Genomic DNA, 23,995 nt, shown 5'->3' on the forward strand with positions numbered 1-23,995 from the left:
GAAATTTGTTTCCTTAGGGCTCATCCAGACTTCCTTTTATGCTGTGTTTCTAGGCACAGGTCCATGCTTTAAAGCTCTGTGCCTGAGTAGGTTTTTCCCTGCGTCCTACATTTTATCACTGAATTGGAGCAAACAGCAGTCGGGTTTCCTGCAGATTGCTGTTTGCTCTGATTCAACGGCGAAACACAGTCCTGATCCAACAGCCTCTTCTTCTAGCTAATGGTTGTACTTCTGATTTGTTCATCTGCGGAACAACTCACTATTCTTATTTCCCCACCTCCCCTTTTACAGATTCATGCATCTCATGTTAATGCCATGTCAGAACGAAGATGCTGTATAAACTGATGCAGTGGTATCCAATTCTGCAAGGGTTTCTCTCCCTGAGCCTCCTGCCCCCCCCAACCCCCTCTTGCTTGCAACATAAATGGTTGTGTGTGTGTGTTTTAAAAAAAGCATACCTCTTACATCAGAGGTGGGGAGCTGGAAGTGTTTTCATTGCGGAATAAACTTATGGGCTGTGAAAGCCTGTGATTCAGAAAATTCGCCTGCAATATTCCCCTCAGCTGTTGCCATAGGTAACCAGCCTCTGCAAAACACTATTTACCCTGGAATGCAAGGAGACTTGGAACTCAACAAGGACATTCATTCCAGTTAACCCCTTCCTAGCAGAAAATAAAAAACACACCACACTGTGGTTTCAGCAGGAACAAAAGAAACCATTTAAAGTCATCATCTTTTATTGGCCTGGCAGGAGTTCCTGTGTCTTTACCAGTTAGGTGACAGGCAGAGACTTAACCAGGTGCCCCCCTTTTCAATTCCTGGGAGAATTTTGTTGAATTCTGGTGTGCTGTGCAGGCTCAAGAGCTTTGTCCACCAAAAGATGGCCATCCTACTCTTACTGTACATTTCATCATACTGCTCTGAATGTTCCCACAAATCTTTGCTGTAGGGTTGCCAACTGACCACAAAACAGCTGCCCAGCTGGCTCATGAGTTCTTTTACATTACCTTGCTATGCAGAAAGGAGCAGGTGGACCCTCTCACAGCATGGAGATAAATACAATCACTAATTGTTGCAGATCAATCTATTGTTAAACTATTAGCTGTAAGGGCAGAGTCAAACAGTGGCAACTCTACCTTGTTGTACATGCTGTTATAAAAATGAATGTGGTGGAGAAATAGACTCTTGCTGCCCTGATCCTCCATCTATAGCCACACTATGCCTGCCAATTTGCTACCTTTCCTCTCTTTTTGCTCTTGGCTGTGTGGCCAGTACATTGATCTGAGTTGTTTGGGGGTTTTTTTGCACTAGCACTGGGAGTGTCAGATACAGAGAGGTGCTAGTACCCGGAAACTCCAGAGATGGTCCAATAAATGTAGGTGCCAGTGGTTGAAAATCCAAATCAAACCATCTATGATGCTAAAAACATTTTAAACAGCATTATGATCAACCAATTCTTTTGGCAGTTTGCTGCCCTTTATCAGTACAGTATCTCAAAAACTGCTGCCAGAAGGAAGCTGCCCCACCCTGCCTAATTATAGGGCCGGGCCGGCCAACTTCAGCCCATCAGTTTAAGCTGACTGAGGACAGCCTGTGTGGTGTCAGAATATCAGGCTAGGACCACAGAGACGAAATTTTAAAAATAATAATATTCTTCACTCGATAATTAAGGTCACAGGGTGACCTTGGGAGAGCCACTATCTCTTAACCTGACCTACCTCACAGGCTTGTTGTGAGGACAAACTGCGGTAGTGGAAGAAATCCTATACTTGTCAATCCATGCTGCCCTGATTCCTTGAAGGAAGGACAGAATGAAAATGTATATTTTTTTAAAAAAAGAAACCTTGAGTAATACTGAACTATACATCTTTTGAAGTGGTGTGATTTTTAACTAGCGACTGCGTTAACATGCTCATATAAACAGGGTGTAGTGGTCCAACCCTCTGCAAAAGTGTACAGGCTGTCTCACTTTCAGCTCCAAACTTTTGGCACCAAATTTATTTTCATCACTTCTAGAAAACGCCATGCAATTCGGCAGCTGGCATCTTCATGATTACCTTCCTTCTGGAAGGGGAAGACTTTTCCAGAAACATTTTTCAAAGCCAACATCTGCACATGAGGAGGTGCATATTTGCCCTGTTTACCAGCCCAGGGTCTTTTGCTGCTTTGCTTTGCTCACAGATGCTGGAAACCTTCAAAGAGCTTAGCTTTAATTATTGCTGACTCACCTGGCCAGGTGTGATTCATTAGCCTGAGGCCCATTTCTTTCGTTCTGACCTTCCCCATCCCCCCAACCACACCTGCAACCCAAGATTCTTGTCTTCATATGAATGCAAATTTTTCGTAGGTCTGTTATGCTCCCTGCAAAGGTGCACATTTCACCCACCCTGGCTTGGATCTATTTATTTATTTCCCAGTGCTTCGTCTATACCAGTCAATTGTGCATAAGTGGGGGGAAGCCTGTACTAAAACAGATTAAAATCCAAAGCATTTCTAAGCATAAGGGGAGGTTTGTCTAAACAAGAATGTTTTTAGAAGGTATTGAAAATAATACAGGGAAGGCATCTGCTTGATATCAATAGGCAGGGAGTTCCAAAGATGCTGCCACACTAAATGACTGAGTTCTTACCAATGCAGAATGAGTATTAGGTGGTGCTTGTAGTAGTGCCAATTCCACTGATCAAAGTGGTCAAATGGGCACATATGAGGTAAGGTGATCTCGTAGGTAGACTGGTCCCAAGTTATTAAGGGCTTTGTATACTAATAGCAAAGGGATGCGGGTGGCGCTGTGGTCTAAACCACAGAGTCTAGGGCTTGCCGATCAGAAGGTCGGTGGTTCGAATCCCCGTGACGGGGTGAGCTCCCATTGCTTGGTCCCTGCTCCTGCCAACCTAGCAGTTTGAAAGCACATCAAAGTGTAAGTAGATAAATAGGTACCGCTCCGGCGGGAAGGTAAACTGCATTTCCGTGCGCGGCTCTGGTGCGCCAGAAGCGGCTTAGTCATGCTGGCCACATGACCCGGAAGCTGTCTGCAGACAAACGCTGGCTCCCTTGGCCATTAAAGTGAGATGACGCCGCAACCCCAGAGTCGTCCACAACTAGACTTAACTGTCAGGGGTCCCTTTACCTTTATACTAATAGCAACATCTTGAACCTGGCCCAGGAGCAGATCGGCAACTAGATTTCAGATCTCTGAGTGCAGGTGTCATGACAAGGTCTCATTCCTGTCAGCAATCATGCTGCAGCATTCTAATTTTTAATATTCTTTGGAGAGCTTACTGACTTCTTTCACAACCAGTATACTGTATAACAAGTATACCAATTTTCCTTCATCCAGTGTTATTGATAACACACATATCAGCAATACAGGAGAAGAGAAGGATTTCCAACCAAATTGTTTACTTCATTCATTCAATTGTGCAAGTGTTCTAGGGTTATCACCTTGGAGGTTTTTTCTTTCTTTTTTTTAAAAAAGGCCCAAAGGTGCACAATTTAACAATAAATAGGTTCTGGGCATTCAAAATCCAGCCAGGCCAGCCAGAAACCAGTTGGGGGGAATCCAGTCTGACGGGAAGCAAGAATTGTGCTGCGAGGCTCTGGATGACCAGGAAATGAACCCAAAAGACAGCCATGGAATTAAGCACCAAGCATGAATGTAATTCCTTGAGCTGAAAGATTGTGATCTGTTCTCCTTCCCTTTGTGCTGTCCTGCCATGCTGCTAAAGAGGTAAAGGGTAGGCATGGGAGAGAAAGGGGACTCAGTTCATATTTAAAGGCAAACCTACCGGTACCGGTACCTAATTTGCACCTTCTAAATCAACATGAGAACTGCAAAAACACAGCCATTCTATGAAGTTCACACTTAGCCAAATGTTGCGATGCGTTTCTCCAGTCAAGCGACATGTACAAAAATGCATATGCTGGGTTGCGGTGTCCATAAAGAGGCATATATTACTGAAAATAGCTTGCACCATGCACAATTGCTTTGCAAAAATGTGCATTTTGGGAAGACTAGCACATGAGCATGTGTAGATTTGCAGAAACTTAAATTGAAATGTTGATGGATTTTCATGAGACTTAAAATAAATAAATAAATCAGAACGATATGGAAATGTGAACTACGGATTAGAAAAACAAGTAACTGAAACTGAGAAGCTGACCTCAGTACTACATGAATCCCAGAGGCAACAGGAGGTGCCTAAGCTTCACTAGGGTGCTTACCCCAAGAGCAGGCAACTGCCCCTTTAACAGATCTCCTCTAAGGATGCACGGATGGCCACTGAGCCTAGGGCTTGCCAATCGGAAGGTTGGCGGTTCGAATCCCCACGATGGGGTGAGCTCCCATTACTCAGTCCCAGCTCCTGCCAACCTAGCAGTTCAAAAAACACATCAAAGTGCAAGTAGATAAATAGGTACCGCTCCTGCGGGAAGCTAAATGGCGTTTCCATGTGCTGCTCTGGTTTCGCCAGAAGCAGTTTAGTCATGCTGGCTGCATGATCTGGAAAAACTGTCTGCGGACAAACATCGGCTCCCTTGGCCAGTAAAGCGAGGTGAGTGCCGCAACCCCAGAGTCGTTCGCGACTGGACTTAACTGTCAGGGGTCCTTTACTTTTTTAAGGATGCGATGCCTACCTAGGACACGCACCTGAAATAGGAGCCCTCAGTAGGAGTTGTTTGTGTGTGAAGATAAGAGCATAAGATCCCTGCTGGATCAGACCAAAGGCCTAACTAGTCCAGCACCTTGTTTTCCACAGTGGCTAACCAGATGCCTGTGAGAAGCCCACACAAAGGCAGTAGTTCTCTTCTTCTGCCCTTCCTCAGGAACTGGCATGCTGCCTCTGGCCTTAGAGGGAGGCCAGTCCAATATATTTTGCTCCCTTTGACCACAGACAAGATGGCACCCCATCCATAGTCCTCATACAGAAGCCAACTGGGCTGCCAGTCGAATCTTTCTTCAACACTGTTGATGGGATAGAAAGTCTCTTGATTGTATTTGTTTTAAATCGATGTTAACTCTTCAGAAATAAATAAATTGTTGTGTCCTTGGGCCAGTCACAGTTTCTCAGCCTCACAGCCTCTCTCAATCCCTCACAGGATTGTTGTGAGGAACAGAGCCTGGTATTCCACATTGAGCTCCTTGGAGGAAAGGCAGGCTATAAACTAAAAATAAATAAGGACGGGTTACAAATAATCTTAACAACATCATCTTCCACTACCCCTGAAGGCAGAATGCTAGTTTAGCAAGTCCAGGTCAGCTGTGTTCTCAAGGAAAGGGGAATACCCTGGCCCTTAGGAGGAACAGGCCGCAGGCTGTCACCACTGCCTCCAGCATCTACCACCTGAGGTGGCTGATTTACTTTGCCTAATGGTAGGGCTGGCACTGTTTGGAGAACAGGATGTCAGAAAATGTAGGAACAGGATGGACCTGTTCTTAATTCTTTCGATAGAAGGAACAGATTCCCTCATTTAAATAGGCGAAGTAATCTCATTTATTGAACTAACTTCTATCAACACAGGGGCATGCAGTAGTTGAAGCTCTGCATAACTCTTCATCAAGCTGATTAAGAGTTCAGTGTAAGCTTGTATATTTCTACTGCAACCACAGATTGGTGCAACAGAAGGATTTATCTTAACCTATTTTACATCTTGTTCTCTGCTACCAGCAGAACATAGACTATTGATTTAACAAGACTTTTCAAAACGAATTTTCCTTTAGGTTAACCTGCATGGAGAATCTCAGGGATATGTTTTATTTAGTGCACGTGAAACATCCACTGTTTGCAGGCAGGCACAGTTGTGTATGATAAATGCCTCCCACTCCATACAACTCTTAACGCTGCTGTGAAATTAAGACAAATTCTCTTCCTTGTTTGTTACCCTCTCTAGTGGGACAGGTATTTATTGGGAGATGGGGAGGAGAGGAGAGGAATATTTCTTATAGGTTAGCAAGTTAGCATGCCAGGGAATTTTCCTATGTGGAACACCATCTAGTTCTATGATGGGCAAAAGTGTCATTCCTCATAATCTGGAAGGGATGGTTTGAAAATTCTTTGCCCGCTTAGAACAAATGGAGAGAGAGCGAGGGAACACATTCTGAAAGAGAAGCCTTGGGCACAAAAGGGTTACAGGCTGTTCTGCTGCATCCTCTGGAGGCAGGCAAAACCAAGTGTGAGACAGTGAGGTCAGCATTACCTTCCACTGCCTAGGGCCCCTTGCCTGACAATGCCGACATTCCAGCACATTCCAGCCTTCCACAATAAGAGCCTTCATTGCTCGTATTTCCTGACCCCTCTAGATTAAAGCATGCGAAGTTCGATATATATATATATTGCTCGGCACCACAAACGCACATAATACGTTGCACCAGAAATAGACGGATGGGAAACTGTCTGCAGCTGTTGCTGCATAACACTCATTATCTGTGCCAAGCTCATCAGCAGAGGGAAGCATGTAGGGTGAGGGGAGAGAGGAGGCAGAAGCAGGGTGTGCAGCCCAGGAGTCCCAGGATTCACAGCCGGTGGGAGAACTGCCAGATTGCGCCGCACCATTTTCCTGATCCTGAAAGCCGCCTGAAAAGCGAAGGGAATGGAGAGATAATAGAGGAAGCGCGAGGTGTAAATACCACCCCTATTAGAGATATTGCATGTTATCTGTCTGTTCAAAGAGGTAACCTTTTAGTTCAGCTATGGGACTCACTCACACAGGAGGCAGTGATGTCTGCAAGGAGGACTATGCAAGTTCATACAGAAAGCTATCAATGGCTACAAACCTTGATAGCTATGCTGTGCCTCCCTGGCCAAAGGCAGTTAATGCTACTGAGTGCCAGTTGTTGGAAACCTCAGGAAAGGAAGACTCATCTTGTACCTGTTTCCTGCAGGTATTTGGTTGGCCAGTGTGAGAACAGGAGGCTGGACTAGACGGGCCATTGGCCCAATCCAACAGGCTCTTCTTATGTTCTTCGTAATGTCTTTAAATGAAATATTTAAAAAAGAATATATCTATGTAAATGCCGTTCTTATCAATTTAGCTCACTTCCTCACTAAAACAGGAGTGGGAAAGTGGATCCAGAGGTGGTCAACTGTTTGTGCACCCACCTATCAATCGATGTCATATGATGTCAGGTGATTTAAATGTCAAGGAAGAACTGGAAGCCCTCTCTAACAGGCTGTGTACACACCACAAAGCACATCTGAAGCACAGTCTTTCCCTCAGAGCATTCTGGACACTGTCGTTTGCCCCTCACAGAGTTACAGTTTCCAGCAACCCTTCGCAAACTACAGCGCCCAGAATTCTTTGGAGGGAGAAAATTGAAGGCTCTGAATATGCCTTCAGAGGTATGAGGGGTATACAGTCTTGGATAATTCAAACCATGGTTCCAAAGGGAGAGTCTTCCTTTGCAGTTCAATCCAGGGCTACAATGACAATGAATGTTATTACGCTCATATTAAAGACTGAGGTTGGGTGGACTGAAATGTGCAAAACAACAACTTGCTTAAATCTTCCAAGAAAGTTCATTGCAGCACAGGATTTAAACTCGGGTATTTATATTATTATTTAATATGTTCAAGTGTAGTATGGCCTGCCTTTAGCTGGTATGTATTATGATTTTTCTTCTGTTCACCTGTCTTTGTGGTTCTATAGTAATTTGAAAACTAATAAAAATAAAGTAAACAAAAATCTCTTGGGCTTACCCCCAGCTAATTTTTTTGATATGACTGCCATCTCTATCTCTTAGACCTATCCTCCTCGACTGTGTCTAATCCTGGCTATCAGCTACTATAAGCCATGATGGCTAAAAATAGAATAACTATATTCACGGGCAGTAAACCTTTGACATTCACTTCTCCGCGACAAACAACAGAGAAGAGCTCTCTCCATCATGCCCTGCTTATAAGGCTCTGACCGACTGTTGCTGGAAAGACTTTTGCTTTACTATATGCACCTCTGTCTGATCAAGCAGCACCTTATACTCTTAGATTAAGAGAAGGAAACAGACAGAACCCATCAGTGTGCCCTAGATAGCATTTGTTTGTTTCAAAAGCCCGGGCTTTATAATTCTGGTGGCAAACTGAGGTCACACATTGTTTGGGGCTGTCGAATCGCAGATATGACACATGTTATAAATAGGCCATCTCTGCACATTGCCTCTTCAAGGTGTAGACTGAAATGTTGATGTTGAGTTTCTTCAGGGAGAAGGTATCAGATGGGTGAAGTTCAGGGAAATTTTTGTTGTGGTCCTCTCATCTCACTCAGGGGCATAAAGGTGAGGACCAATAGGCAGGAACAGCATCCTCTAGGGCCTAGAACAGACCGGATAGGCTTCAGATTTGTGGGGTCTACTTGGGTTTCCCCCCCCAATAAGAACCATGAGGTATGGTATACCAACCAGGGCCAGGTGCAAAACAGTGGCTCAGTCAGACTGACTTATGCTAAACATGAAGGATCAGGGTGTTTCTTGGCTCAGCCCAGGCTCACAAGTCCTTTCACACAAAAGTCCTGTCCTGATTTCTCCCCAAGCATTCCTTTTTCAGCAACCTAATTTAGGAGGGGAAAGCTTATTGGTTGTTGCTCATATTAGACAATTAGGAGCCCAGACCCCTGCCAATCTATTTCAAATCATCCAAATATCTATTGACAGATACTGAACTACCTTCTGCTTACTGTCCAACAGTGAGGATCAATAGGTCTTGCCAGTTTCTTTGTGCCCTAGAATGACGTCCCAGAATCCTTTAACAGTTGACCTGAAGGAAGGTACTGCCAGGAAGTCAACAGATTAAAGCTTCCTTGAAGGTAGGAATTTTGAAAACCACTGCTACCGTAGGAGATGCTTTAAAAAAATACAGTTGGACTTTCCCCCACAATGTGCTCTTCATACATTCTTCTTTCTCTCTCTCCCCTTCTCTTTTCAGCTTGTGTTGTTGAAGGCTTTGATCTCCTGAATTCCTGTGGGCAGCTCTGGCTTGAGCAGTCTACCCTTCATATGGCCCCTGACCAAAAGATCTCAAAGCTTGGAAAGCAACGAAGAGGGGGAAGGCCAGGCAGAACAAAAATAACCTTCCTGTAAAAACAGCTGTGTCTCCCTCCTGCCCACCCCAAGGCACACAAGGAGCCATGTGGACAAGTTTAGAAGGTAAAACTCTAATCGGGTGCTGTGAGGAGTGAGGCCAAAAGTTTAATTTAGGATAAAAATGCAAACCCCTTAAATCTCTTAGTGTTAGGCTTTAACCTTGCCTTGACTCTGCAGAGATAGCACTAAGGAAGGATGAGCTTGTATTAGAAACAGAATTCTCTCTCTCTCTCCCTCCAGCCCTTCTAAGCTGCCTAGCACCATTACTACAACTTACCAATGTAGAGTCAATCTTCCATATTGATTTCTCAGTCTGTTAAGGGTTGGGCACTCGTTTTCCCCACTGCTCCATTAATGTAAGTGTAACTGGAGCACTGGTGTGGCGCTAGAATGATCTGAGCATGCATGCTTTCTTTACGGTGGATTTAATGTGGGCACTTGGTCGCAAGTAATTCTGTGTTAAATCAGATTTACGACTGCACTATATCCTATGCTGCTTTTCAGCTGCTGCCACTCAAGGAAAGGCCTGAGCTGGCATAGCACAGCAGTGGAAGTACCATCCAGTGCCATCTAGCTACCTCATGCTTGCCAAGGGGATGCCCTTTGTTTCCTCCTTAGTGCAGAAAATCCTGGGTGCTTCAAAGCAACGTAAGTGATCCAGGACCGCTTCATTGGCCATTTAAACACCACACAGACTGTTGTCAACAACAGCCCTATTTTTGTGTCTGGGGAGCCAGCAGAGCAGCCTCTACTTCTGTGCTTGGTTTCTGATAATAAGGAAGAATAAAAATAGAATTTGAGGGTCCTGAGATCCCATCTGTTGTATGAATCATTAATTAAGACCCAGCGTGGTGTAGTGGTTAAAAATGTTAAGAGCAGGATTGGAAAGAGCCAGGTTCAAATCTCCCACAAGTCAGGAAGCTCCTCCTGTGGCACAAGGTTTGGAGGGTAGAAGGCCCAGAGAGGCATGTAAATGGTCCGAAACAGCTTGAAGAAAAGGGCAGGAGAAAAATGCAGTCAACAGTAATAACCAATCAATATACAAATCCAGCCTCCGTGCTTTTAATAAATTGACATGGCTTCCTAGGAGCTTTCCGTTGCTATTTTCTACTGTTTTAAATAGAGTTTAAAAGAATGCATAAAGCAAACACTCCAAATGCATACATACACATATGTGTACACACACCACTCTGTATGTCACCCAGCATCTATTTATAATATTATTGCGATAAAAGGATTAATGATCACTGTTGGTTCTTTCGGCATGTCTGATGGATTTCCAGTCTCTTAAAAAATCAACAATGGATTCTTTGCTCCCCATGTCTCACCCACATTCCTCCTGTAAGTTTCCCCAAGTACAGCTAAATCCCACACTTCAACACAGGGGACCATTATCAGGCATTTAGAAAGATCCTGCTGAAGGCCTAAGAGACAGCCTTTTCCGATGGTGGTCCCTCTTTAAGGAATGCTCTCCCAAAACAGAGTCACCTGATATCTACAATAACAGTGACAGGCAAAGGCTTTCCTTTCCCCCAGGCATTTGATTGTTAATTTTCTCTGCTGTTTGGAGGTTACTACTGCTGGTTAACTTATAGTGGCAATCATGCTGATATTGTTAGAGGGTGGTAGGCATTTTCTTATTATCTTGAGAAGTGGTATATGACCCCGTTTTAGTGCTTTGTTGTTTACTGCGCTTTTGAAAAAATGTTTTTCCCCCCCATTTTACTGTAAGTAGCCTTGAGACAACAATAACAAAGCTTTGTTCTGAATTCATATACTGTATTCCGTTAACCACATCCTTTCTGTGTTTGCACACTGCTTGGACCCCCCCCCCCAAATATATATATATTTATATAAAATCAAAGGAGTGCACATTGCTATCCCTTAATTTTGCTTCTTTTTCCAGCAACTGGAATATTTTGCTGCAGAAAACTGATTTTGGGTGTAAGCTGCTCATTTTAACAGCTGAAAAATTCCCCAGACCAGAATAAATTAAGTCTGGCCCATCTTTCTAACACACTGAATTTTCTATAATTAAGGGAACATAAACCCTCATTGTTTTCCTGTCATACAATCCCCAAACAACACATTGGATGATGATGATGATATTGTTATTATTATTATTATTATTATTATTATTATTATTATTATTATTATCCTGGATTGAAACAACTTGGTTTTGGTAATTTCATCCAGAATGCAGCCAGAATGTGAGCTTTCCTTTACAAGGCGAAAGGTGACATCCTGAGACAGATTGTGACATGGCAACATTAACAAAATGTTAATTCTCCAGGATTGGGCGAGAATTGATTTGGAATCGAAAGTGTAGGAAACCGAGCCTCAGTTTTCTCGTTGCCACCTTCTTAAATGCAAACATCCCCTCTCGGTTATCGGGGGGGGGGGGCAGGCATATTATGGGCGACTCGAGGATGCATTAATTGGGCAAGGGCCACGTTAACTTCCTAATAAACAAAGGCGTCGGGCCAAAGAAGAGCAACTCCACGCTCCCTTGCCAGGCAGAGGCCGCGGCTGCTCAGCAGATGGATTGATTCGGGTGGCGAGAAAACGATATTTAGAGGTGCCTGAAAGCACTTGGCAAGTTCCAGGGGCTCGAGCCACCCTAAAGGGGCGGTGTTGTGTGTGCGTGCTTGAAACAAGCAATCCCAAAGGAATGCCCCCCCAAAACCTGTATTTATGAAATCTTTCAGACAAAAGTAGTTTACAAGCAGCGTATTGTGTTTGGGGGGAATGAATTATGAGACAACAGCTGAGCAAACCAAAAAAGCAGCCGCCGCCATTCTGGGTTTGAGTAGCGGCGAGAGCGCCTGTCAAGGAAAAACTGGGCGCGACGTGGAAGGAGGAGCCATCGCGCCTTTCCCCCGGCATATGAAACATGGAGCCGAGTGCGGCAGATGAGGGAGAGAGATGCCATGCAGAAATCCCTCCTCCTGCCCAACTGGGAATCCGGTGGGGGTGGGGGAATGCAGTAAATGGGAAATTGGTCCCCGGCACAAAACTCTCCCAAGCCTGAGGGGACCCGCCGGGATGGCTGCCAAAGAGTGAGAAAGAAAGAGTCCGGATATCGGGTTGCCTCAGGTCCCTCTTGCATACATGCATTAAGCGTCGCCCAGTCTCTCTTGATGGTGCGGCCATCCTGATCTGCTCCCCCAAAGCTGACGTGGAAATTATAGGCGGCCTTCGTTGAGCATTCCTTGGGATTTCTTGTCTCTTTTTGCAAGGCCGTTATGCAACATAAGAGCCTGCTTGCTGCATTCGCCGCCCTTTGCTAGGAGGTGGGGTGGGGTGTTACATAATAATAATAATAATAATAATAATAATAATAATAATAATAATAATAATAATAATAATAATAATAATAATAATTTATTATTTATACCCCGCCCATCTGGCTGGGCCTCCCCAGCCACTCTGGGCGGTTTCCATAAATCTTTATCAATCTTCCTGCCAGTCGTTCGTTCGCAATGCATTTTCCCCTCGCTTTGCACAAAAAAAGTGCTTATCATAGAATCACAGAATTGTAGAGTTGGAAGGGCACCCTGAATGAGGACCATCTAGTTCAACACCCTGAAATGATGCTAAGAAAGGGGATATGTCAGTTGCGCTAGGGCAACAGAAACCTTTAATCTGCTTTAACCTCGCAAACCTAGAATCCCTCCTGCGATATGGTGACAGTCTGGGGCAGGGCCGGATTTAGGTTCGATGAGGCCCTAAGCTTCTGAAGGTAATGGGGCCCTTTATGTGTCCAGCTGTCCTTTGTCAACAACAAGTCACTTTTTTGTGTTGAATATATGTGATACGTGATATGAATATGGTGATATTTTAGGGAGCAGGCTAGCAGGCGGGGCCCATTACTTACATCTTAGGAGCCTACACAACACATAACACTGTTGCTGTATTAGAAAATAAATAAATAAATTGTCCAGTAGCACCTTAGAGACCAACGAAGTTTGTTCTTGGTATAAGCTTTCGTGCGCATGCACACTTCTTCAGATACACACACATGAAAGCGTATACCAAGAACACGTTTAGTTGGTCTCTAAGGTGCTACTGGACAATATATATTCCAAGAGCTGCATGCATATATATATATATATATATATATATATATATATATATATATATATATTTCAGCTACGTCAGACCAGTGCTACCTACCTGAATCTAGAACTGTTGCTGTATGTAGGTTTTATTTTATTTGTTTTTTATCTTATATTTTGGAAATGTACATCCAGGTTTTCTTTCTTTAATTTTTTTTTGGGGGGGGGGCAAGAGACAGGCCCTATAGGAGCTATAGCTTGTTTAGCTTATATGTAAATCCGGCACTGGTCTGGGGTGAGGCACCCTCCCCGGTTGGTACATCAACCTTATTCTCTAGTGAGGTATGGAGAAGCTATGTTAAGGCTACCAAAAATCAAATCAATCAATCAATCAATCAATCAATCAATCCAGGGCTGGTGACAGTGGAAATTTATTATAATTCATTTATATTTTTTTAAAAAAAAGGTTTATAAAGTATGGACCCTTGAGTGGAGAAAAGCAAGCAAAGGGAAGTGCCCCTTTTATGCCCCTAACATTAGAAGTAGCATGTAGGATCTGCAACAAAATTTTGCAGACTAAAGCCCTGCTCAGGTTCCAGCCACTGCCCATGCTCTTTCCTAGGATATTCTACTATGTTCCCTAACCCCTCTGGGTTTTTATTCCCCCCTCACCCTGTTCCAACATTCATCCAGCATTTTGTGGCTGCTCAGCATGCTTTGCTGGGCTCTCTTCAGGGATTCAGACCTTAACATGCCCTACCCCACAAACCCCCTTGGATTCCTCCAAGCCTGCAAATACCTTTCTTGTCTCTGTGGATACTACCATTTTGGCTCAGGATCCGCACGTGTAGAATGATATATGATAAGTTGCTGTTGTTATTCATAAATAATAATGATGCTGATGCTGATGATGCAGTATTTTTGCTTTACAGAGCAGCATCAAAAAAAGAGACAAGGTCCTTCCCACAAGGATCTTACAGCTGAAATACATTATTCCAAACTTTTCATTTTCAGTCAACAGAAGATGGCATATATCAGTAATACTTGGCATCTCAGAAGGGTGCCATGCTTGACAGAACTCGCTGAGTTTTGTTTTTCTCAGGTGTTGTGCTTGGGAAAAGATGGCATTCCTTCCAAGAGCTGCATTCACATGGCTACTGACAGCTTCCTTTAAGCGACTGTGCAGCAAAGTGTTGAATGAAGTGTGAAAAGCTGTATTTTAAGGCCAGCATAACCAAAGCGTGACTTCTGGATCGAAACCAGAAAACAGAGGAAGGGGGGGAAAAGTAAGGAGAATTCACGACCCCAGGGTTGGCCTACTTTCAGACTGAGTTGCTAGTTCTTGATTTCTTACAGCAGCCACAATCCATTCAAAGCCTCTTCTGTCAAGAACAGCTTTTATTTTTATTCGGATGAGCGAGTTATTATGTGCTAGATTCATTGGTAAACTGTACATGTAAGCACAGCCAATACGTCACGGCCACACTGTTTGACCAAGGGCAGAGGATGCCGATAATCCCTGGATCAGCTGTCCCAACTGAAAACAGGAAGAAGGAGGCCTGGACGTTTCTTTAAATGAGCAAATTGGATGAGGCTCTGGCAATGCTGACTTACACTGAGTCAGCAGAACCACACAACTCAACAAAGAATATTTATTCACACATGAATTATTCAGCCGGCTTGAATAGCATCTCTGCAACAGCAATTCTGCAAGCAAGTTATTGCATACACATAGGCAGTCGTCCAACCACAGCTGCAAAGCGGAATCAGGATAGTTCTCTTGACCAGTCAAGTGGGGGAGAGGAAGCCTCCTGCTTCTGGGAGCCGCTGAGGCAAAATAGTAGTCAGAGCTTCCTTTGCAAAGTGCTGGAAGTCAGCAAAATGACACGGAAGTGAGCTCCTTTTTATTTAGCCTCATGTGAAAGTTTTCTGTGACAAATTAAGAGGTTTTTACCTATGCACCACCCCGATTTTAATTTTAAAGAGACTTTTGAGCAAACTTCTGTTCAGGAGGCTAAGATCCGAACCAACAGACTGAAGTTACACGAAAGGATATTACGACTAAACATCAGGAAGAACTTTCTGACCATAAGAGCTGGTTCAACATTGGAACAGACTCCACTGAGAAGTGGCGGACTCTCCTTCGTTGGAGGTTTTTAAGCAAAGGTTGGATGGCCATCTGTCATGCATGATCTAGTTGAGATACCTGCAGTACAGGGGGTTGGACTAGATGACATTCAGGGGTTCCCTTCCAACTCTACAATTCTATGATTCTATTGTATCTTTTTAATAGACTCAAGACAGACCCACAGAGCTGGAAGAAGCCTTGAAGAAGCTGAGAGGAGCCCTCACCAATTTGGTTCCAGTCAAGAGGTTTCAGGTTTCGGCTCAGTCCTGGTTCACTGAAAGACAAAACCCTTTCTGAACTGATTTTAAGGATAGGTTTAGATTCTGTGTGATTCCCTAGGTGGTTACCATGCACATTTTACAGGCTATATACTGAAGCATAGAAAGCGAGAGGGGCTACAACTTGCTGGAAACCCTCCAAAAAACAATTGCCTACTTGAGGGACTGAAACCCAGGTCTCCCAGATGGGTGTTCACTTCACCACATACCATCTCTGTTTCACATATTTAGGCTGCATGCATAATATTCATCTGGATGGAGGCATATTTTCCACAATCTCTGAAGTTGCTTTTCTTGGCCGGACTACTGTCTGGCCAGAGAAGAGACCCAAAACTTTTGTTTGAAGTAGTAGCGAAGCTTTGGCAACCCTAAACGAGGAAAAGGTCGGAACGTTTCAAGAAAGTGTTGGGCTTTGCTTTCTCCAGACAGAGCCCAGTTGTTGGTGATGTCTCTCAATTTCCCCCTGCACATGGAATTCAGGCTTGGCACGAGTTTCGCAGCTGCGGTTGCTGCCGCTAGCCTTGTATGCAAGCGAGCTGTTTCCCAAGTCCTGGTCACACATTCATGGCCCTTTTCCTGCTTTGATGCTTGTTCAGATTCCATTAGGATTTAATGAGGAACCCACCAGCCTTGACAAGCAGAGCGGCTGACTCATGGCTGAAACCAAGGGCAAGCCTGAGATTGGGAATTATCCAGCAAATTAGTTTGTCACCTTTGGCTCTGCGTTCGTCTGCACAAAAGCATGGGCCTGGTTCCACCCTCTCCCTGGCCCCACAAACCCAGAGGGAGCTTGTGTTAGCACGATCACTGCAATATTGCAAGCAGGAACCTCTTGAAATTCTCCCTATTTTTGTAGAGAGGAACTGGGAAGATGATTTCTCTTGCATTGATAAGAAATTCTCCCAACAGCTCCTTATTTATTTATTTATTACATTTCTATACTTCCTTTCTGGCAAGGGCACCCGAGGCAGTTTATCAATTTAAAATATTTTTTAAAAATTCATTATATAAAATGTAAAGTTGTCCCTGTTGGTGGGGGGCAGGCTGAGGTTGTCTTTGGCTGCTTGCCTGCCTCCTTTTGCTCTCTTCTGCCTCCCCACAGGACAGACGGTGCCCATTTCTTGGGGTGAGGGCTGCAATTCAACAGTGGCAGCAGTTCAGCAGCTTTTATCTTCTCCAAAGGATTGTTTTGTTTTTGTTCTTTGCTGCTATTGCAAATAGCAAGAGCAGCAGTGTTGGCTGCCTGGCTGCCATCTTGTTTCTTTTATAATGCTCCAGACCTCACATCATTCCATGGCCTTTAGGGTGGTGGTGGAATTTCAGCTTCCACAAAAAAATGGTGGAGAATATATTTGGAGAGTATTCTGCAAGGTGGCCATTTTTTTTTTAGGAGGCAGCAAACGTTTGTCAGAACTTTTGTCAGGAAAATGTCTTCTGAGAAGTTTTGGGAGGTAAGAACATTAGAAGGAAGGTGGGAACATCAGTCGATTCCTGCTGGATCAGACCCATCCAGCATCCTGTACTGTGGCCAAGCAGGACCTGAGCACAACAGCGCTCCCGCCGTGGCCTGTGCTGGAAATTGGCTTTCCACTCTCAGGTTGTTTCCTTTCTCTTGTTTGCAGAGCCACAAAGATACAGGCTCTTTTCTCCACAGGCAGGGACAATCTGGGTCATGCCTCCAATTTTAAATATTCACTACTTCTTAAGAAAGAATTATCTCCCTCACTCTCAATGTATGCCAAACTGCCCAGTAACTTCACACTTGAAGTTCTACACTTTGGTTTTAATACACATTTTTGTTTTGTTAAGAAAACTGGTTTACAGCTTGCAGTCATGCATGTTACCCTAAGACACGTCAAATGAACGCTTGTCATGTCCACACATCGCATTTTAAAGCGTACTCTTAAAACAGCCTCAGTGTACACACACAGATTGCTGCTTTATGAGAATTGGCCCTAAATTTGTCTGCTCAGACCATGGATGCCAACATCTAAAGCTGCAAAGTTGTTGAGGAAGACATTGCTTGATACCTATTAATAGCCTAATGTTTTAGTGTTATGCTTCTATTGCATCATGCAATTGCTTTGGGATGTTTCATAGTAATCAATTTGTAAATGAAATAATGGGTAAATTTGCTATCCTGTCGTTCGGTCAAGGGAGACCCAAACATGGCCTACAGGTGAGGGAACAACTGCACTTTGAGATGAAACAACTGACAATACCTGTGTGGTTTAAATCAGCAGTGTTTACACAGCCTTTGTCCTCAGCAGGGCTGGCATCAGCACCCAAGCTGCTAACAGGGTCAGCTATTGACCCCTGCCCTAGCCCCGTTTTAAAGCCTTGCTGCCATTTTAATTTCCCACAGTTCTCCTGATGTGGCATTGCTTCAGGGCACTGCAATAATTTTTAAATGGCAGCTACACAGTGCTGCTAGTGTTGGGGCACAAAATACTGTTAGGTGAGGGCCCACCTGAAGGCACTTTGTCCTTCAGATCAGAAGCAGAGCTTGTCTCCCAGCCATCTCTTGTCCTACTCTCACCCGGGCAGGGGCTGCGTCAAATGACAGCGGAGGAAGCCTAGTTGAAGAAGGAAAACAACAACAGCCAGCATAAGCTCAGCCTGACCAATCTGCTCCCTTCCTCAACTATCCCTGGCTGGCGAGCCTTTGGATGAAAAGCTGTCCTAGACACAGATCCTCTGAATGGAGGTGGTCACCCACAGCCACCACACAAGGCTCTGGGATGAAGGGAAGGCCGGAAGAATAAAGGCGTCCGCTCCCCGATTGCACTCCTCCCTGCAAGCTGGCCTCCCTGATGCTGAGTCAGCAGCGTCTGACAAATTAGTCAACAGGATGACTGCTGGGCTCCCGGCTTCTGGTAATTAACGTTGACAAAGCTCTGTGTGTATGTTTGCTTCTGCGCCTGCTCGCTTCCCAGGCAGGAGGAGAGCCGCCAGGAGGGGAGAATGGAGGGGAGAGAAAAATGGAGCAGTGGCTGTTGATGCTTCCTTTGCAAAGGCTGGGAATTTACATTTCCAATCCCAAGACAGGCAGCCACAGCCACATGGCTTTTCTTCCAGCCCTTCCTGCATCCTTAAGGGTCCAGGTGGGATGAGGGCAGGAAGGGATGAGGATGGTGAAGGGTTAAAACAGCCCGGAGAGGCAGCTTACAGCTCAAGCAGACACAAGCGCCCTTGTAAAACACAGGCCTGGACCCAGGAAGTGCACAATTCGAAGCCTCCGCAAGGTTGCAGAACAGGATGTTAAATGTTCCGAGCTGAGATTTGTCTCTGGTTGGGCTCTGAGGTTATTTCCTCAAAGCGCTCTGTTAAGATCATGACCTCTGAGATGCACAATGAGGCTGTTGGCTTTGAAGCTTCTGATTCTTTTGCTGCTGTTGTTTGAGTCGTGTGAATTTCTCTCCCCAGCGTGGAATGCTAAATTGCCTGCGGTCTGCGGATGAGAGGCCCCAGAAGCAAGAGAGGTCAAGGGCAGGAGAAGTTGTTTCTTTAGCTTCTCCATAACTTTATGTTCGCTAACTTCAGATCCTGCGGTTTGTCCCTGCTATTTTAGACTTGTGCTTGAAGCCAAACCTCAATTGTTCCAAGTGCCAAAAGCTAAAACGCTTTGGTTTGAGCACAGGGAGTTTAAATGGGTGGCGATAGGCTGTTGTGTGAAAGGGCTCTTGGTTGGAAAACTCGCCCGACAAAGCCTGTCTGGAAATGTTTAATTCACACATAACATAGCAGCACCAAATCCAGGTTTGCCAAGGAATAGTGCATCCAGCACAGGGAATTACAGTCCTGATGCATCTGAAAGAGTGGACTCTAGTCTACAAAAGCTTAGGCCATAGTACATTTAAGGTGCCACAAGACTCTTAGTTGTTCTTGCTGCCACAGACTAATGTGGCTGTCTCTCTGCAAACAATGGAAAGAACTCTGACTTTCTGATGAGTGCACAGGAACTGCATGATACATTTGTGTTTGCAAATGAGTGTTCGTCATGCTCAAGCATTGCACTTTAAAGGGTATTCTTAAAACAGCGTAGGCATACACACACAAACTGTTGCTTTATGAGAATTGGCCCTAAATTTGTCTGTTCAGACCATGGATGCCAACATCTAAAGCTGCAAAGTTGTTGAGGAAGATGTTGCTTGAAGAGCATAACAGGAGTTATATCTATTATTATTATCATTATTAATAGCCTAATGTTTTAGTGTATGTTTTTATTGCATCATGACATCACTTTGAGATGCTTCATAGTATACAATTTGTAAATGAAATGATAAATAAATTTACTGTCCCGTCGACTGTTCAGGAGCAACCCAAAAATGGCCTACAGTCGAGTTAAAACAAAGCAAGAAAAATAATAAAGCTATATACAGGAGTGACTAGAAGAGAAATGATGGCTGGGAGGAATGTAGAAAGAAGAAACACCATGGTACACTTGTATCAGCACAACTGGATGCCTTCATCTGCCCCAGCTGCAACAAAACATGTTGCTTCCATATTGGTCTTCATATCAACCGCTGTAGTTCTCCAACGGCTTGACTTCACCCCCAAAGGCACACTCTTCCATTGTCTCATGAAAAAGACTGATTCCACCACCACTGACATAGTACAGTAGGAAATTATGTAATATATGTCATAGAATTGTAGAGTTGAAAGGGACCCTGAGGATCAGCTGGTCCAACCCCCTGCAATGCTGGAATAGGCAGCTGTCTCATATGGGGATCAAACCTGCAACCTTGGCATTATCAGCACTACGCTGTAACCAACTGAGCCATCCAGTGTCAAAAAGCAAAACAACCGCAACAAGGGTTTCAGGCAGGGCTTCGCTCCCAGCTGGAGATGCAGGCTGGGGGGGGGGAGAGGGAGGATTGACCCTTGGCATAAGGTCTAGTGCAGGGGGTGAACTTTTGCACCCCTGTTCCAGTTTTCCTAGGATTAACTCTTCAAAGGAAGGTTAAGCCAAGAAATCTCCCCCAGCTTGGCTTTTAACTTCAGCTAGAGAAGAATTCAGCTGCTGCTAATGATGCTCGCCTCTTCTTTGAGATGAACATTTCCCAACTCCCCAAATCTTGTTTCTGGGTCTGAACCCGGTGAGCTTTGCTGATATCTCTAATCTCAAGATGTGCCAGTTTGCTCCCAAATTGGTAGCTATTCTGAGGATTTGCCAGTTCTGTGTGCACCAAATGCCTTCTGTTTTAACTGGTGTGCTATACGTGACATTCCATATCTCACGTGTCCTACATAATTCTTGGAGGAAATAGTAAAACTGTCGCCACCTTTGGTGCTGGGAGATGCTGTCAGGAAATGATGCCCTCCTGTGGCTGAGGCTGTGGAGTTTGTTTCTTTTCTCTCTCTCTCTGCCTGTGCTGTGTGCCCAAGCATAATGATGGGGCTTGGTAAATAATGGAAGTTTATCTTTCAGTTTCCTGAAGATGAGAGATTTTTTTTCATTTTATTCCATCGATGTTGGGTTTGTCACTTATAAATAAAACATCGAGGTGTGGAATTTTGCCAGTCGACTGCAGCTGCAGCGCCCCCCCTCTCCCTGGATGGGCACTCTCTTCTTGCCCCCGGTAGCACAAAGACATGGTGTGCCCCAGTTTTCCTGCTATGGAATCATCACTATTGCTGTTTTTGGCTGCAGCAAAGAGTTCTTGAGGGATCTCCCTTGCAAGCACTTGAATCGTGCTTAGCTTAAGCGAGCAGCCTAGAGACGGAGAGTGCCAATGTGGGCACAGCACAGCGAGCACATTTAATCCATTCATAGCTCTTCATACCGCTAATAGGAATGTGTTATGAATGCTGTTGGGGGGAGATACAGGGAAAGGAGCTTCCTGTAGTAGAAGCCTTGAAGGGAACTGACATTGGTTTCTGTAGGAAGCTTACGAGAGCTTCTAAATGTTGCTTTAGTCAGAATTCTGAGGCATAAAACCTCACGTTGCTTTTTCCTGTTTTATTTCCACCCCCCCCTTTCTTTTGCAGACAGTGCTTTTTGGACTTCAGATCTAACACAAATCCTGAAGCCAGCAAAGCAGGAAGCTGTTGCCAAGGAGACCCTTATATTTCCCCTGGTAAAAGGTGTTTCCCCAGCTATTCAGTGGGGCCATCAGACCCAAAGAGGATTCCAGGTAGCAATATTCCACTTTTCAGAAAATTACAGCCTTTCAATAAACGGTTATCATTTGTGTGTTGAACAAACAGGCATCACATGGTTATTCCCTAAATGTTAATTAATAAATAAATAAATAAATAAATAAATAAATAAATAAATAAATTTGGATTTGATATCCCGCCTTTCACTCCCCTTCAGGAGTCTCAAAGCGGCTAACATTCTCCTTTCCCTTCCTCCCCCACAACAAACACTCTGTGAGGTGAGTGGGGCTGAGAGACTTCAAAGAAGTGTGACTAGCCCAAGGTCACCCAGCAGCTGCATGTGGAGGAGCGGGGAATCGAACCCGGTTCCCCAGATTACGTGTCTATCGCTCTTAACCACTACACCACACTGGCTTCCCCCTGGGAAGTTGATTTGGCCCCTCTTGCTTTTGTGGCATGCAAAGGTTTGGAAAATGACGGTGATAGAGAAGCTCTGTCTAGATTAGCCAATTTATTTACATCTTAGTTACAGTTTTAGATCACTTTCCCAAGAGAATTTACAATAAGATACAAAAAACAAAATACATATAATAATAAAAAAAAACCATAACAATGGCCCAGGACCGTTGTTATTCTTTAGTCGTCTTAGTTGTGTTCAACTCTCCGTGACCCCATGAACCAGAGCATGCCTTGGAAACTCTCACTTTCTTCTTAAAGCTTCTCCTTTTTTATGTCCATGGAGTTTTCTTGACAAGATACTGGAGTGGTTTGCCAGTTCCTTCTCCAAGTGCATCACATTTAGTCTAAACTCTCGGCTATGACCTGTCCGTCTTGGGTGGCCCTGCATGGCAAGGCAAACAAAGGCCCGGGGGCCAGATTCGGCCCAATCACCTTCTAAATCCAGCCTGCAGACAGTCCGGGAATCAGCGTGTTTTTACATGAGTAGAATGCATCCTTTTATTTAAAATGCATCTCTGGGTTATTTGTGGATCATAGGAATTTGTTCTTTCCCCCCTCCAAAATATAGTCTGGCCCCCCACAAGGTCTGAGGGACAGTGGACCGCCCCCCTGCTGAAAAAGTTTGCTGACCCCTGGCATAAAGCACCTAGCTTCTCGGAGTTATTGAAGCCCCTTCGCCATGACAAGGCAGTGATCCATGAAGGGGCCAGAACCATTAACGGCCCCTCAAAAAAGTCAGCCACTGTTAGGTATTAACAATCTAGCCTGTGTTTACAAAAGACTGAGTAAATGAAAACGTCTTCAGTGGCCATCTAAATTTGCAAATGGAAGAGGGGAGGGCACTGCAAAGTGGGGGTGGCACCTTGGAGAGCCCTATCAGGTGTCCCCCATACTGTGAATTCCTGTTGGGAGCACCAATCTGTGGTTAGGTAGAAGAAACACAAATGAAAACAGTTACTTCTTCCTTTAGAAGTTTGAGTAGGAAGATCCCTCTGCTAGGAGTCTAGATTTTTAAATTTCCTTTTGTGAAAGGATTTTTATAACATTTATTTTTACATATTAGTTTTCAAAAAAAATCATACCACCACCATTAAGGAAAAATACCAACTATAAAATTGCATCCATTAAACAAGCACAAAATATATCACGACTGTTTTACTGAACTTGGAGAATAATAGTGTTAGGAGTTTGTGGGTGCCAGAGACCTATGATTCCTGGCTCCAGTAAGTATTAGACTTTAATCAAGGCTTGGGGTGTTAAACTGGTTGCCTGGCCTCTCTAATCACTGGATCCAGTGAGTGTTAACAGCTAATTAAACCAGACTGGCTTCCTGTGTTGAGTGATTGCCTGAGTGATGGTCCATTGAGTGAACAAAGGATCAAAGAGGGCTCTGTGCCAGGCAGCAAATGGGGGGGGGGGCTTCCTCCCTCAACAGATAAAGTCAAGAGTTTAGAGTAGAGAGGCTGGAGTTAGGAGTAAGGTGATCTAGAAGAAAATCAGCAAGCGGGAGAGGCAGAGCATGTTGTTTGATTTCTGTTTGAATCCAAGGCTGTGGCTATGGGAGAAACAAGATCCTTTTGGGCTGTTAATGCTGTGAACTCCTCCAAAGTAGGTTCAGGTTGTGTCAGGAACTGGGCAAAGGTGCCCTCGGGAGACGAGGGAAGTGGTTTTGTGGGCACCTGAACCAGGCAGGAGGCAAGGGGAAGCTTCAAAGCTGGAGAGTGGAGTGCAGGATGGCTCAGAAAGGGAGGAGGAAGAGGCCGGCCAGGCAAGTGAAGGGTCAAGTGCTTCTCCCCGCCTTGCCTGCACCACTGTCTCCCAGAACTAGGAGAGAATTGAAGCAGGAAGAGTAGAGGATGTTTCCACACAGGCGTAGTCTCCAGCTACCTGTTCGCAGCCTGTC

General features: G+C 44.6%; 1 long non-coding RNA gene across 2 annotated transcripts in view; it reads left to right on the top strand.

Annotated features, from left to right (window-relative positions):
* The window catches only part of LOC308575952, an 85,622-nt gene that overhangs the window by 28,612 nt on the left and 33,015 nt on the right, over positions 1-23,995 (top strand). Inside the window, exons 3-6 of one of the 2 annotated variants that reach the window (XR_014002982.1) lie at positions 8,672-8,790; positions 8,910-9,130; positions 18,079-18,407; positions 21,523-21,668. This is a non-coding gene — a long non-coding RNA (uncharacterized lncRNA). The remainder of the gene's footprint in view (positions 1-8,671; positions 8,791-8,909; positions 9,131-18,078; positions 18,408-21,522; positions 21,669-23,995) is intronic. The other variant, XR_014002983.1, reaches the window with a different exon arrangement.

Source organism: Podarcis bocagei, assembly GCF_964188305.1.
Source record: "Podarcis bocagei genome assembly, chromosome: 1".
Taxonomy (NCBI): Eukaryota; Metazoa; Chordata; class Lepidosauria; order Squamata; family Lacertidae; genus Podarcis; species Podarcis bocagei.